The following is a 15,463-nucleotide window of genomic DNA, read 5'->3' as shown; positions in this document are numbered from 1 at the left end:
TTGCCATGGGAATATTTTTGGCTAAACTTTCTTCAGAGCCAATCTTATCCCATTGCCTACAGATGACAGCATTCATATGCATCTGTCTACAGAGATAACATTAATGGTGATGGAATTTTCACCTGCATATTTGAGTCTTTAATAACCTACAGCTTCCTCTGAAGTCTGCTGCCATATTGCTCCAATTTTAACTGGCTTCCAGTTTTCTCTAGAATCGATTTGGATATTATTTGAATTGCTTACAAGGCTTACTTTTGTTCAGTTTCTTCACTCATCATCCCCAGCACCAATTCCTTGAAATGTTACCATTAACATACTTAATAATTATGTTAGGCCCTACACCAGCTAACCAAATGAGGTGACTTTTTTCAGCTTTTAAAGAATGCAGAACATGTAAGCAAACCGTTGGCTATTGACTAAGAGCAACATTAGTTTGGACTCGTGTTCATGGCCTATCATCTAAATGTAAGTCGAGTTGTCTTTTTGCTTTGTTTGGTCTCCACCAAGTCCTGACGAATATATCTGGCTTATTGGCTGCTACATGATTCATTGTATTTCATATTTAGTGTGTACGTTTGTCTTTCTGCTAATTAGTGCTGGGTAGGTAGTGTACAGGGGCTTTATCAGAGACTCTCAATAAAACTGACAATAGTGCAAATATGTTTCAAAAAAAGTGCAATGTGGCCGAAAAGAGCTGAAAGGTGCTAAATAGCCAAAGAGAGCTAAAGAGCACCAACAGCTAGTGGGTGTATCACTAAACTAGATGCCTTCATGTAAGATCCAGTCATCTGATCTCTTGCCAAAATAAAAAAATAGATAACAACTTGACACCCAGGCTGGACATTGACAGCCTTTTTTTGAGATGATTGATGGGAAAGGAAATTATTCACCCTCTGGGAACCACGAATATCCACGAGAAACATCTAATTTCATGGCAGTCTTTCAAAGAGCTTTCTAACAGGGTCCAGTACTGCACTGTGAAAACGACAGAGAGAGTGCAGCAAGTTTTGTGTGAGCTGCATGAGAATAGTTCGAGGACACACAACAGGATATCTATCGAATGTAACAACTTCACCATGGTCACCAGCAGGCACACAAACACAAGGCTTTTGTTTGCTGTGTCAGGTGATTTAGTTCAATGGGGCCTGATGTGTGGGTGTGAGGGGGGAGGGGGATACAGAAGGAAAACAAAAGGGCTTTCCAAGTCCACATAACCAAAGTCTTCTTCGCAGAAGGCTCACAAAAGACAAACCTAAAGTATGTGAGCCAGATACTCTGCATTCCTGCTGAGAGCACTCGCTGAAAAACTAAAACCAGAGTCAACCTCGGCCAGACTCCGGTGGTGATAAACAGAAGTAGAGTATTCCGGAGATAACGCAGGGGTTCTCACAAGAATCCAGAGGGAAGGAGTGTCCTCAGTGTGGGAGACACAAATAAAGGATTTGTCTGAAGTTATGCAAGAGGTGTTTTGATGGTCAGTTTTCCCTTGTTATTTCCACTTGCTGTTACACAGCCCTGACAGCAGGCATTAGAGGAATTATCTTCTATACCCAGCGTGGCATTCCTCAGCAGATTGGTAAAACATCCTCCTATAAAAGGATCTCTCCTCTTGTTTGTGCTGAGGCTGCTGTAATCCTGTTAGCCACTCACTTTGGATCTTTATCACCTTCATAACATTTCCCATGTTTCCACTGCATGGTACGGCTCGGCACGACTTCAATTAGCTCATTTATGCTACCAGGTCCTTCTATCTATTTCATTTTCAACTCAGATAATATCGTTTTGCTAACACATTTGTTTCATAGCAGTTGTCAGGTTTGCGATTACAGCTTTTGTTTCCTAAAAAAAGTGCACAATAAATCACTTAAAGGAGGGGTATGTAATTTATTTCAGAAACACTTTTTGTTATATTCCATGGAATGCTCTTAACATCCCGATAGCAATGAATATATTAAATGCTTTGACAATAAATACATTAAAAAAAGTTCATCTGTGGAAGCCGCGGTACTGTAAAAAGCACGACCAATCATCTGAGCCGGCCCGGCTAAAATAACTGGATGGCCTATAGTCCAGCAGGAAGGGCCCTCAGATTTTGAGATACCCCTACCCGAGGTAGAACAAATGACAACAATGATTTTTCTTATCTTTAGGGTCTCCCATTAATGAAATTGATTGTTGTCAAATTTTATTTTAGGGGAAAAAATGCTTTTTGGGTTGTTCTTTAGAACTACCCCAATCCCTGAAAAAGAGCCAAATTAGACCAGGCCGAATATGGGAAAGGGGAAAAGAAAGCCCATAACTTGAGAATGACAACTCTTTTCCTCTTCAGATTTGCTGAGGTATGCACCAGGTGGCTGTCCTACATCACCAAATAGTCAGACAAATATTTAACTAAACAAATACTGAATTATAGTCCTGTAAACTTAGCTTTAGTTTAGACGGAAATTGTACTTTTTGGTGATTGGAACATAGGACTCAATCACTTTTCTCTCATTTATCAGAAAAACAGAAATCCCTAAAAAATATACCATTACTGAATTTTCTAGGGTGCTATTGAACACTAACCAGTAGTTGTATGGAAATATCTGGTACAGTTCTATTGCAAATGAGATTTCTTTAGACATAGGCCTACCTCTTCTCTTATACAGTCAAATTCCGAATGGGGGATAAGTGGCATAATAACCTATAAGTTAAGAATGCTCACTCTGATGGTCATTATATTTGGAGAGGGAAATACCAGGTGGCTGAACTACATCAGCAAATAGTCAGAATAAGAGTAACCCAATACAATAAAGTGTATTAGTTCTAAATTGCGAGCCTCTAAAACATAGGTGTAAATAGTACAGGTTTTATTGAAACTGGAACCTTAATTCAAAGTACAGTATACAATTCATCAAATAATTCAGTGAGAGGTCAAGTATATACAGTTGCAAGAAAAAGTATGTGAACCCTTTGGAACTGCCTGGATTTCTGCATAAATTGGTTATAAAATGTGTTCTGATCTTCATCTAAGTCACAACAATAGACAAACACAGTCTGCTTAAGCTAAAACCACACAAACAATTATATGTTTTTATGTTTTTATTGAACACACCATGTAAACATTCACAGTGCAGGGTGGAAAAAGTATGTGAACCCTTGGATTTAATAACTGGTTGACCCTCCTTTGGCAGCAATAACCTCAACCAAACGTTTCCTATAGTTGCATATCAGACCTGCACAACGGTCAGGAGGAATTTTGGACCATTCCTCTTTACAAAACTGTTTAAGTTCAGCCATATTCTTGGGATGTCTGGTGTGAATCACTCTCTTGAGGTCATGCCACAGCATCTCAATTGGGTTGAGGTCAGGACTCTGACTGGGCCACTCCAGAAGGTATATTTTCTTCTGTTGAAGCCATTCTGTTGTTGATTTACCTCTGTGCTTTGGGTCGTTGTCCTGTTGCATCACCCATCTTCTGTTGAGCTTCAATTGGTGGACAGATGGCCTTGAATTCTCCAGCAAAATGTCTTGATAAACTTGAGAATTCATTTTTCCGTCGATGATATCCAGATCTGTCCAGGCCCTGAGGCAGCAAAGCAGCCCCAAAGGATGATGCTCCCTCCACCATACTTCACAGTTGGGATGAGGTTTTGATGTTGGTGTGCTGTGCCTTTTTTTCTCCACACATAGCGTTGTGTGTTCCTTCCAAACAACTCAACTTTGGTTTCATCTGTCCACAGAATATTTTGCCAGTAGTGCTGTGGAACATTCAGGTGCTCTTTTGCAAACTTCAAACGTGCAGCAATGTTTTTTCTGGACAGCAGTGGCTTCCTGCATTTTATGACCAACTTATGCAGAAATCCAGGTAATTCCAAAGGGTTCACATACTTTTTCTTGCAACTGTAGATACTAGAATATAATGTTAAATGTCAGGTTCCTAAGAAACATTAGGGTTAAACATTTTGACATTCTGTCAATGTGTCCCCTGGTTGAATGGCCCCATTTCCGACAATCCACCCCTTGCCAACAGGACTCCATAAGAAGGGTTTTGGTTCGGGCTGTGACACCATCGCTGTCTGAAACATTGCTCTTTGTACATGTTGTTGAAATGCATCCTCTGTTGGCGGCAGATTTTCTGAGGCTGCATCTGTTGTTGATGCAATTATGAACCTCAGTTCATCCAAGTTTGTGCACATCAGTCCAATTTCCTTTTTTCCATATAGCAGAAGCGCCAATTCTCTTGCGACTGGCAAAGACTCTTCCAAGCTGGCAGAGAGTCCAAAATGGGCCAGATCTTTGAGCTCGCTGAGATGGGTCTTGAGTTTGGTGAATGCTGTTGTCTTTCCTATTCTGTACAAACTACTTGTTGTGCCACAGCCAGTGAGTGCATGACATGCTGGTAGACATCATTGTAGTTGCTGCCCAGCTTCAGGACCATCTCCAATTAACGGCCTCTTTGAGAAATTCCAGTCCGGTTTCCGTTCCGCCCACAGCACTGAAACAGCTCTGGTCAGGGTCACAAACGACCTGCTGATGGCGGCTGACACTGTTTCCCCATCTCTCCTCATCCTACTGGATCTCACTGCAGCATTCGACACTGTCGACCATAACATCCTCCTTCAGCGCCTCAAACACACCATCAGACTCTCTGACTCCGCCCTGAGCTGGCTCCAGTCCTACCTGTCTGGAAGAACAGAGTACGTCTCCTTGGGAGGTGCGAGGTCCCAGACACACCCTGTCACCCGTGGTGTCCCTCAAGGGTCGGTCCTCGGGCCCACTCTGTTCACCCTGTACACTCTGCCCCTTGGCCGTGTCATCAGCCAGCATGGAATATCATTCCATTGCTACGCTGATGACACGCAGCTATATATAAAGACAGACCCTATCCCACATGCATCCTCACTGTCACCATCATCATCACCGTTCCCATCAACATCCTTTAACACCTGCATTGAGGAGATAAAGGCTTGGATGCAGCAAAACTTCCTGCAGCTAAATAGCTCCAAAACAGAAGCTATTTTAGTTGGCACACCAAACCAGGTCCAGCCATCCCCCATGAGCCACATCACCTTTTCTGGCCAAAACATACCCCTCTCCACAGCAGTTACCAACCTGGGTGTAAGATTTGACCGACATCTGACCTTTGACACCCACATCAAACACCTGTGCAAAACCTCCTACTACCACCTCAGGAACATTGCAAAACTCCTGTCAGATGCTGAACAACTGCTCCATGCCTTCATTTCCTCAAGGCTTGACTATTGTAACGCTCTCCTCATCGGGACTCCTAGCGGGAGCCTTCAGAAGCTCCAATACGTACAGAACAGTGCCGCTAGGATCCTGATGAGGGTGAGAAAGTACAACCACATCACACCTGTTCTTCATTCCCTCCACTGGCTTCCTGTCTCATTCAGGACTGAATACAAGATCTCACTGGTCACCCATCAGTGCATCCACGGGAATGCTCCTTCATACCTAAAACAACTCCCGTAATTTTCGGACTATAAACCGCGCCTTTTTTCCCATTTTTCGACGCTGCGGCTTATATAACGGTGCGGCTAATCTATGGATTTTTACAGCTAACGGCAACCACCTTTAACTCTATGGGCTCTATGGCCGGTCCGCGGACCCCCACCTTTAAGCGGCGGGTTCCAGCAGGAAAAGCTGGAGGCCGGAAAAGAGTGAGATTAGCGCGCAAAAGTAAAAGTGGAACCGAGAGTGGTACGAGAGACAGAACGAGAGCAAGACAGACAGACATTACGAGAGCGAGACAGTTTGTCCCGTACCACTGGTTGAAAACCGCTGCTGTAGATCACTGCCGGTACGTGCGCTGGGAGCGCACCGTTTAAGTTTGAAAGTTGAAAAGTTTGTGTGTCTGAAACGCTATGTGATACAGTACAGTTTACACAGCACAGTACATGTTCTGTAACTACTATTGCACTAAATGGTAACACTTGAATACGTTATGCAAATATGCAACTTGTTTGTTGAAATGTTAATAAATGGGAGCTTCCTCAAACAGCCATCTCTTTCCCGACAATCCCCTCTGTGCATGAACCCTTACATATGGTAATTAAACATTAAAACACCTTCGGCTTATATTCCAGTGCGGCTTATATGTGTACACATCATTCAATTTAACTGCTGCGGCTTATATTCAGGTGGCCTTATAGTCCGAAAATTACGGTACTCACATAACAAACTTCCACACGCAACCTCCGTTCCACAACAAACCATCTGCTTCGCCCCCTCCCAGGACCAAACTCCGCACAATGGGGGATCGGGCTTTCTGTGCAGCTGCTCCTCACCTGTGGAATTCCCTCCCAGACCACCTGAGGACTCCACAGACCACTGAAGCCTTTAAGAAAGGCCTAAAAAAAAATGTTCAGGCAAAAGTGCAGATCTGTAATGAGGACCCATCTCTGAAGAATAACACAAGTGTTATAACCTAAAGCAAAACAAATGTCCCAAACTACAGGAAGTACTTGAGGAGTAGTGGAAACAAGACTGCACTCTGCATGTTTGTGAGCAACTACATTGTCACTGCTGCCCCACAGAGACTACACTCAGGATTTGACGAAGGGGAGGAGGTGAAGAGCATCTGCACAGCAGGAGTCAGCAGTTTGACATCACTGTACAGTGATCAGGAGGAGACAGACACAAGGATGGTGCTCCATGCCATACATCTTGCAGAGTCATATTCCCGCATCATTGTGAGGTCTGATGACACAGGTGTGGAAGTACTGCTCATATATTATGCAAGCAAATACATGTCTGGTTCATCTCTAGTGTACATGCATGCAGGCCATGGAATGAGAGAGAGATATGTCCCCATCAACACCATATGTGAGAACATTGGAAAAGACATGTCTAACTGTCTACCAGCATGTCGTGCACTCACTGGCTGTGGCACAACAAGTAGTTTGTAAAGAATAGGAAAGACAATCAGCATCAGCAGGTCGTTTGTGACCCTGACCAGAGCTGTTTCAGTGCTGTGGGGCGGAACGGAAACCGGACTGGAATTTCTCAAAGAGGCCGTTTAGGTGGAGATGATTCTGAAGCTGGGCGGCAACTACATGTCTAACTGTCTACCAGCATGTCATGCACTCACTGGCTGTGGCACAACAAGTAGTTTGTACAGAATAGGAAAGACAACAGCATTCACCAAACTCAAGACCCATCTCAGCGAGCTCAAAGATCTGGCCCATTTTGGACTCTCTGCCAGCTTGGAAGAGTCTTTGCCAGTCGCAAGAGAATTGGCGTTTCTGCTATATGGAAAAAAGGAAATTGGACTGATGTGCACAAACTTGGATGAACTGAGGTTCATAATTGCATCAACAACAGATGCAGCCTCGGAAAATCTGCCGCCAACAGAGGATGCATTTCAACAAAGAGCAATGTTTCAGACAGCGATGGTGTCACAGCCCAAACCCAAACCCTTGTTAAGGAGTCCTATTGGCAAGGGGTGGATTGTCAGAGATGGGGCCATTCAACCAGTGCTATTTACAAAACCCCCAGCACCTACAGAACTGAGAGACATTACTCACTTGTATTGCAAAGATGCAAAGTATGGAGAGAGTGGAAAGTGCCAGTGCCTCTCTGTTGGCCTTCCCTGTACAGGGTTCTGCACCTGCTGTGCAGAATGTCAACATGTGTCCCCTAACGTTTCTGAGGAACCTGACATTTAATATTGTATTCTAGTATCTATATACTTGACCTCTCACTGAATTATTTGATGAATTGTATATTGTACTTTGAATTAAGGTTCCAGTTTCAATAAAACCTGTACTATTTACACCTATGTTTTAGAGGCTTGCAATTTAGAACTAATACACTTCATTGTATTGGGTTACTCTTATTCTCACTATTTGGTGATGTAGTTCAGCCACCTGCTATTTCCCTCTCCAAATATAATGACCATCAGAGTGAGCATTCTTAACTTATAGGTTATTATGCCACTTATCCCCCATTCTGAATTTGACTGTATAAGAGAAGAGGTAGGCCTATGTCTAAAGAAATCTCATTTGCAATAGAACTGTACCAGATATTTCAATACAACTACTGGTTAGTGTTCAATAGCACCCTAGACAATTCAGTAATGGTATATTTTTTAAGGATTTCTGTTTCTCTGATAAATGAGAGAAAAGTGATTGAGTCCTATGTTCCTATCACCAAAAAGCACAATTTCCGTCTAAACTAAAGCTAAGTTTACAGGACTATAATTCAGTATTTTTTTAGTTAAATAATTGTCTGAATATTTAGTGATGTAGGACAGCCACCTGGTTCATACCTCAGCAAATCTGAAGAGGAAAAGAGTTGTCATTCTCAAGTTATGGGCTTTTTTGTCACCTTTCCCATATTCGGCCTGGTCTAATTTGGCTCTTTTTCAGGGATTGGGGTAGTTCTAAAGAACAACCCAAAAAACATTTTTTCCCCCAAAATAAAATTTGACAACAATCAATTTCATTAATGGGAGACCCTAAAGATAAGAAAAATCATTGTTGTCATTTGTTCTACCTCGGGTAGGGGTAACTCTTAAACTAAAGCCTTTTTTGAGGACTTGCTGCTGGACTACTACCTGCCTGTCAGCCTTCCATCTGTGCACAAACTTATCTCGTGCCCTCATTGGTTATGTGCACGTTCATGCGTGTTAGAGGAGCGGCTCTGTAAGGAAGTGGCAGATTTGTTCCAGTTGTGTATTTTCAAATTCTAGCGCACTTGAGCTGGTTTCTCCAAAATTACCTACCCCACCTTTTATACCTTTTTCAGTCATTTCACTAGACAACAACTCCTGCATATCTTTTGCGGTACGGATTCCCTGATTTAAGCTGATCGGGAAGAAGACTGAGAACCAGTTCCTATCCACAAAATTATTTCATAAATTGAACAACAACTAAACGCCACGCTCCTTAATGAAAGCTAAAAGATGCCGCTTCAATCATCACAAATACCCCATAATAAATAACAATATTTTGGAAATAATGACCTGTGTATGAAAGGAGTGTTGGTCAAATAAACCTTCTAAGAGTGGTACTCTGATGCAGGTAACATAGTAGAATGGCTTTTATGCACAAAGCTGCTCTCAATTCCTAATCAGGAGCCAACAGGTGATCAACATCAAATCAGAGGATCTGGGAATATCAGGAAAAAGGAAAAAGGAATGAATTAGGAGCTGCCACAAATGTATTCCTTATTTTGGGAAAGTATTTAGAATTATAAATAAATAAAAGGTATATCAATTATCAAACCAAGACAACATCTTTTTCCTAAGAATTCTGACTACACTTTCCACTTTCAGGTTGAAGTTATCTCTACAGTACATTCTCAGAAATATTAGTCATGAATCAAATCATTTAAAAGTGACTTTCTCCAGTGAACAATTGCATCACCACTGCTTTCCCAATGTGTGGGAGGAAACTCTACAGTTTAATAGATATCAGCTACAGAGAACATATTTGCGTTTGAGGAGCCAAGTGTTCTCAGATAAGGCCTGGTCAGAGGCTAAAAACAGGCTTTCAGGACCGGGCAAAGGAGGGAAGGAGAGGGCCAATGGGAAGAGAGGAAGTGTGTGATAAAAAACAGATGTAGACGCAGACCAGAAAACCATCGGCTGCAGACAAAGGTCTAGAGCACGAAGTCAGCCGACACCCACACACTGCTCTCCATTTTGACTCACGACGTGTCTTCATTTACAGAGAATTTTTTTTTTTTTGTTAAACCTTCAAGAACTGAAAGGATTCACTGTCCCACTGCCAACACATAGGCCAATAATATATCATCTAATCTAATCTGGTAATTCACAAACACATGGAAAATATGATTTAGTTTTATTACATAGCTCAGTTTTTTTGCTTTTTATGTATTTATTTAAATATTCAACAGACCCTGGATAACTTTGAGTTATCTTAACTAACCCTAACCCGACTCACTAGGCCGTCCTACGACGCTGGTTCTATTTCGTCCCTACTGACCGCCAGAGGCGGTGCTTTAGCACTGGATATGTCCATCGCACGCATGCGCAGTTCGAGTACCGAATAACAACAAAGTCACCTGTGACCCACGTGACAACGGCTACATAGGCCAGCGTCATTAGCGGATCAGTTCCTTTTCATCTTCTCGCTTCGCGAGAGTACCGTGGTTGCATTTTTGTAACCTACAAGCGTTTGTTGGAACGTTAGATCTAAGGATTTCCCCGCTTACAGCCGGCTGAGTGCAGTTTCGCGACTATTCCAGTCGGGGCTACGGGCTACCCGTCCCCCAGGAGCTGTGGCCGGCTACGCGGAAAACTTTGACGGACAGGTTGGTGTCGGCTTGGTCGGTGATGGCAGTGTTTCTGCTCCCTCTCGCAGCTAAAATGTCCTGATTTATGTCTTGTTTATCATTTGGCTTTAACTTTTTTGGTGACGGCAGCATTTCCGCTCCCTCTCCCAGGAGTTGCCCTTGCTGTGCTATTTTGTACTTCTGCTGACCGTGGCGTTGTGCCAAGCTATCATTAGCATTTTGAGTTTCCAGCCTTAGCTGTGTTTCCTTGTTAATTAGTTAGCAGTAGCGTCGCTCAGCCTAACCGTGTCCTGGCGCGCAGCCACTTGGTTGACGCCGGAATAAACCGGGATTACCCGTACTATCTTGTTTGCTATTTTGCTTAAACTTTTTTCTTGGTGACGGCAGCGTTTCCGCTCCCTCTCCCAGGAGTTGCACTTGCTTGCACAGTTTTGCTCTTTTTCCTCGGTTAACTAGTTAGCAGTAGCGTGGCTCAGCCTAACTGTGTCCTGTCGCACAGCCACTTGGCTGACGCTGGATTAAGCCGGGATTATCCATGCTGTTTTTTCTTTAGAGGCCGGTTTCTGGTTTTAGCCAGAAACTGGCTTGGTTATTATCCCAACCAGTGAAGGCAATGTTTTCGTCCCCGCTCCTGGTGAGCGTGTTGCCTGATCGTTAGCAGCAACCGCCCGGCTAAGCTGTCCTGTTGAACTTCTTTATTTTATTCAGCTAGGTGAAGGCAGTGCTCTTGCTCCCGCTCCCTTTGCTGGTAACTTGGGTGTAGGACATTTATATCCCTTGTCGTGTTTGGCGAGTAGGAGCTTTGCTCTACTCTTCCCGTTCAGCAGGTGGCTTGTGAAGGCTGTGTCCTCGCACCCGTTCCCGGTTGCCTTCCATCTGGCCACCTACACAATGGCTCATTCATGTAGCGCCTGTATAGCTCCTCTTGAGCCCGAGGACGGCCATGACCGCTGCCCCTCTTGCCTTGGCCTCGAGCATTTGAGGGAGGGTCTAACGCAGAATGCCTCCATGAACTGTGGCTGTATGCCTCGGGCGCTCAGAGTAGCTAGAGTTGCAGAGGTGGAGCGTTTGGCAGCAGCCAATGGACACCTTTCCTCGTCACATCTTCCTCCAGAGCAGTTTAGCCGTTCCTGGCGACGCGAGGGAAGGACGGCTATGGGGTCACCCCCCAATAGGATGTCTAGAGACAGGCTGTCTTCTAATGGCGCGTTTCCACTGCAGCGCGGAGCTCGCTTTAAGCGTGCCGAGCCGTGCGGGGCCCGTTTTTGGTTGCGTTTACACTTGGCATAGTACCGGCTAGCGGGTCCTAATTCACAGTTTTTCTGGCCCCATAAAATCGTGGTTCTAAGGCCAGGAACAACCAGGCTGAGTCGGGCTGCGTATGCTAAACTAGAGAGAGAATCGCTGGCAAGGGGGCTACAACTACAACAAGATGAACATATTTGACCGTGATTTAATTGTAATACACGTTTCAAAATGATGCCGAAGTAACAATATACTGATTCCGGTTAGTAAAAACCATGAATTAATGCTTTGACAATTCTGCAGACAGACGGCAGGCGAAAAACCTTTTAAAATGCGTGTTTTCTAAATGGAGATTGGCTAATGTAAATGCTCCGACCATCCACACTCACAACGACGGCCTATACAGACATAAATAAACCAGCGACTGTATTCGCCATGACACAGACAGTCTGTGGTTTGTACTTGTTTAACTTTTGTCTAGTTTCTGAACAGATATGAGGAGCTGTGAGCTCTGAGTTCTAACAGCTAACGGCTGTGTTGTTTTTTCTGGGGCTCTCATTGAAGATGACGTCACGGCTCCGCCTACACTGCGTTACTATAGATACTACCCCAGTTGCTAAACTATAATGGAAATGCGCCATAAAGTGAGCCAGTCCTAACGAGGCCTAGCCATACCGAGCGAGGCCGAGCGAGGCCGTGTAGTGGAAATGCACCATAAGGTGGATCAATTAGCTGCCGACATGGGCATGATGAAGACGCTCCTCTTGGCCTTTCAGCCAGGGGCCGGTATAGGGGCTACTAGCTTGCCGCCCGCCCCTCCTTCGGTTGCCGCACCTCCACATGACGATGTCATGTCACTAGCGGCTTCGGCTAACCTCTTCAACGAAGAGGTGGAGGACGAGGCCCCGCTCACTCCCGAGGAGGCTTCCCACTCCTCTGCTCAGGGTTCTCTGCAGGGCGCGGAGGACGCCTCCATGGCGGCCATTATTCGTGCGGCCCTGGCACGCTTACAGCTTCTGGTTCCGCAGGCCGACCCGGCTCAGGCTAGCGCCTTCTTCAGGCTTAACCCTGCCATTGTCCCCCTCACTGTTCCTCTTTCAGAGGAGTACCTGAGGGAGCTCCATGCATTCTGGAGACACCAAGGCCCTCTCCCATTCTGATGCCCTGGACCTTGGCTGCCATGCAGGATCCGGCAAGGGTGGCGCATGCCACCCATTGAGCCTACCATTGCCTTCCTGATTCTGGCTCCTGATGCCAGGTGCCCTCGGCCTCAGTGCAGGGTCACAGACGAACTGCTCTGTAAGGCCTACGACGCAGCGGCACGCATGGGTCGTATCGGGAACTCCCGCTTCCATTAAATGCAGGCCGTCTCCACCTCTCTGCAGCAGGCTCCGGCTGAGCCTCCTTTGCTGGGCCTCAGTGATGCATCACTGCAGGCCTTTGCTTTAATGAATAGGGAACTGGGGCGAGTTATGTCCTTTCTGGTGCAGACTCGCCGCCAGGTTTGGCTGGCGCAGTCTCCTCTAACGGAGACATGTAGGAGAGTCCTCCGTAGCGTGCCAGTCGAGCCAGGGGAGCTGTTTGGGGCAGCTGTCTTCATAGGCCTGTCCCCATTCCCAGCAGGCCCAGGGGCTCCTCTAGCAGGCGCACACAGCCACCAGCTTACAGTGGTGGTTTGCGGCGGTCCCGGCGGTCCACTCAACCGCCTCCCAGTGACTTTCGGGCCCCGGATCGCCGGCCTTCTAGGCAGCCTGTTACCTCAGCGTCTTACCGGCGCCCCCCAAGGGGCTCCAGAGGCCGGGGGCGAGGCCCTGAAGCCCCGGGGCCGGTCGTCGGCTGCTTTTCCCAGCGGCAACTCAGCTACTGGCCTGCCTTTACTTCCGACCCCTGGGTAGTTTCCACCCTAACCCGGGGATGCGAATTGCAGTTCCAACGCCGGCCCCTAGCCTTCGGCCGGGTCAGAATGACAGTTGTCAGAATGAGAGTTGTCAGCGACCCGGTGAAGGCCTTAACTCTGGCCCAGGAGCTGTCCGTCCTCTTGGCCAAGGGCGCAATCGAGCCAGTAGACCCTCTGCTTCAGTCCGGGGGGTTCTACTCGGCGTACTTTCTTGTGACCAAGAAAGTCGGCAGATTCCGTCCAGTTCTGGACCTCAGAGGACTCAACAGATTCCTGAAGGTGCTGCCCTTTCATATGCTGACCACAGCAGACACCCTTCGTGTTATCACAGAGGGGGAGTGGTTCACAACCGTGGACTTGAGGGACGCCTACTTCCACGTGCCGATTGCATCCCATCACCGGAAGTTCCTAAGGTTCGCCTTTCGGGGCCAACACTATCAGTTCCGGGTGCTTCCCTTTGGTCTCTCCCTCTCTCCAAGGGTGTTCACCAGGGTCGTGGCGGCAGCTCTCGCACCACTGCAAGCGCAGGGCGTGAAGGTCCTGCCGTATCTAGACGATTGGCTGGTCTGCGTGCCATCCCGGTGTCAAGTGGCCCAGGATATGGCGCGCCTCTTGTCTCACGTAGCCCGGTTGGGCCTGAGAGTGAACACCGAGAAGAGTTGTCTGGACCCTGCCCAACAGGCCACTTACCTGGGGATGGTCCTAGATTCGGTCGCCATGAAGGCCTTCCTGACACCTCGTCGTGTGGACGACATTTCCCACCTTCTTCCCATCTTCAGGCTGGGCAAGATGGTGCCTTTCATCCAGTTTCTCCGGCTCCTGGGCACACTGTCGGCTGCCTCAGCCATTGTGCCCTTAGGCCTGCTGTCTTTGCGCCCCATGCAGATGTGGCTGAACAGCCTCCACTTGGACGCCAAGTGGCACAGGCAAAGGAGAGTCAGGGTGTCACAGCGGTGCCTCCACTCTCTGTCACGGTGGGGGGACAGGGCCTATCTTCTGATGGGTGCGCCATCCCATCCCGCCGGGAGACTGTCACTGTGGATGCATGTCTCTCTGGGTGGGGTGCAGTGTAGCAGGGTAGAACTGCTCAGGGTCAACGGTCCGCCCAGGAGGGTGCGCACCATATCAATGTGCTAGAGCTTCGGGCTGTGCTGCTTGCACTCAAGCACTTTTTACCCCAACTGGCGGGCAGGCATGTGCTTGTGAATGCCAGAGCACCATCCACTCGAGCACAGTACGAGTGCAAATGGAAGCTCTTCTCCCACTGGTGTTCGGGTAAGGCCGAGAATCTTGAGCATTGCTCTGTGGCCACCATTTTAGAGTTTCTACAGTCCCTTCTGGATATCGGCCAATCCAGCTGGCACGTTTTAACGTCCCACAGGAGAACGGCACGCCTGAGTTGCTGTGCCATGTGCGTGCCCTAGAGGCGTATATTGGTATTGCGGCCCGTATACGACAGTCAGAGCAGCTCTTCATTTGCCATGGCGGCACGAGAAAGGGTTGTGCTCTCTCCAAGCAGCGGCTGTCCCACTGGGTTGTGGATACCATCACACATCCCTACGGGGTCAGTGGCCGCCCCCAGCCATCAGGGGTGAGATGTCACTCTACAAGGAGCATCTCAACGTCTTGGGCTGCCCTGAGAGGGGTGCCCCTGGAGACCATCTGCGCCGCAGCGTCGTGGGCATCGTCTGGCACATTCTCCAGGTTCTACTGGGTCAATGTCGCCACTCCCCATCCTTTGGGCGTGGTCCTGTTGCCGAGCTCCGCTGCTTCTTCGCTGGATTCTTCATGACATGGTTGGTATAAGTCATCCAGTGCTAAAGTACCGCCTCTGGCGGTCAGTAGGGACGAAATAGAACAATAGTTACGGCTGTAACTACGGTTCTATGAGTCCCGGATGACCGCCAGAGTTTCCTGTCACTCAGAATTCTTGTGTGCTCGCGAGAAGATTCTGGGAACCGATCCGCTAATGACGCCGGCCTATGTAGTCGTCGTCACGTGGGTCACAGGTGACTTTATTGTTATTGGGTACTCGAACTGTGCATGCGTGCGATGGAC

General features: G+C 47.0%; 2 protein-coding genes across 2 annotated transcripts in view; one reads left to right on the top strand and one right to left on the bottom strand.

The window, feature by feature from the left end:
• The window catches only part of LOC307028144 (uncharacterized protein), a 207,705-nt gene that overhangs the window by 114,556 nt on the left and 77,686 nt on the right, over positions 1–15,463 (top strand). The window lies entirely within an intron of this gene.
• The window catches only part of LOC307028143 (plakophilin-3-like), a 60,663-nt gene that overhangs the window by 2,807 nt on the left and 42,393 nt on the right, over positions 1–15,463 (bottom strand). The gene's annotated exons all lie outside the window — the stretch shown is intronic.

The sequence above is a fragment of the Notothenia rossii genome (genome assembly GCF_949606895.1).
Source record: "Notothenia rossii genome assembly, chromosome: 2".
NCBI lineage: Eukaryota > Metazoa > Chordata > Actinopteri > Perciformes > Nototheniidae > Notothenia > Notothenia rossii.
This window is presented reverse-complemented; position numbering and strand designations above follow the sequence as displayed.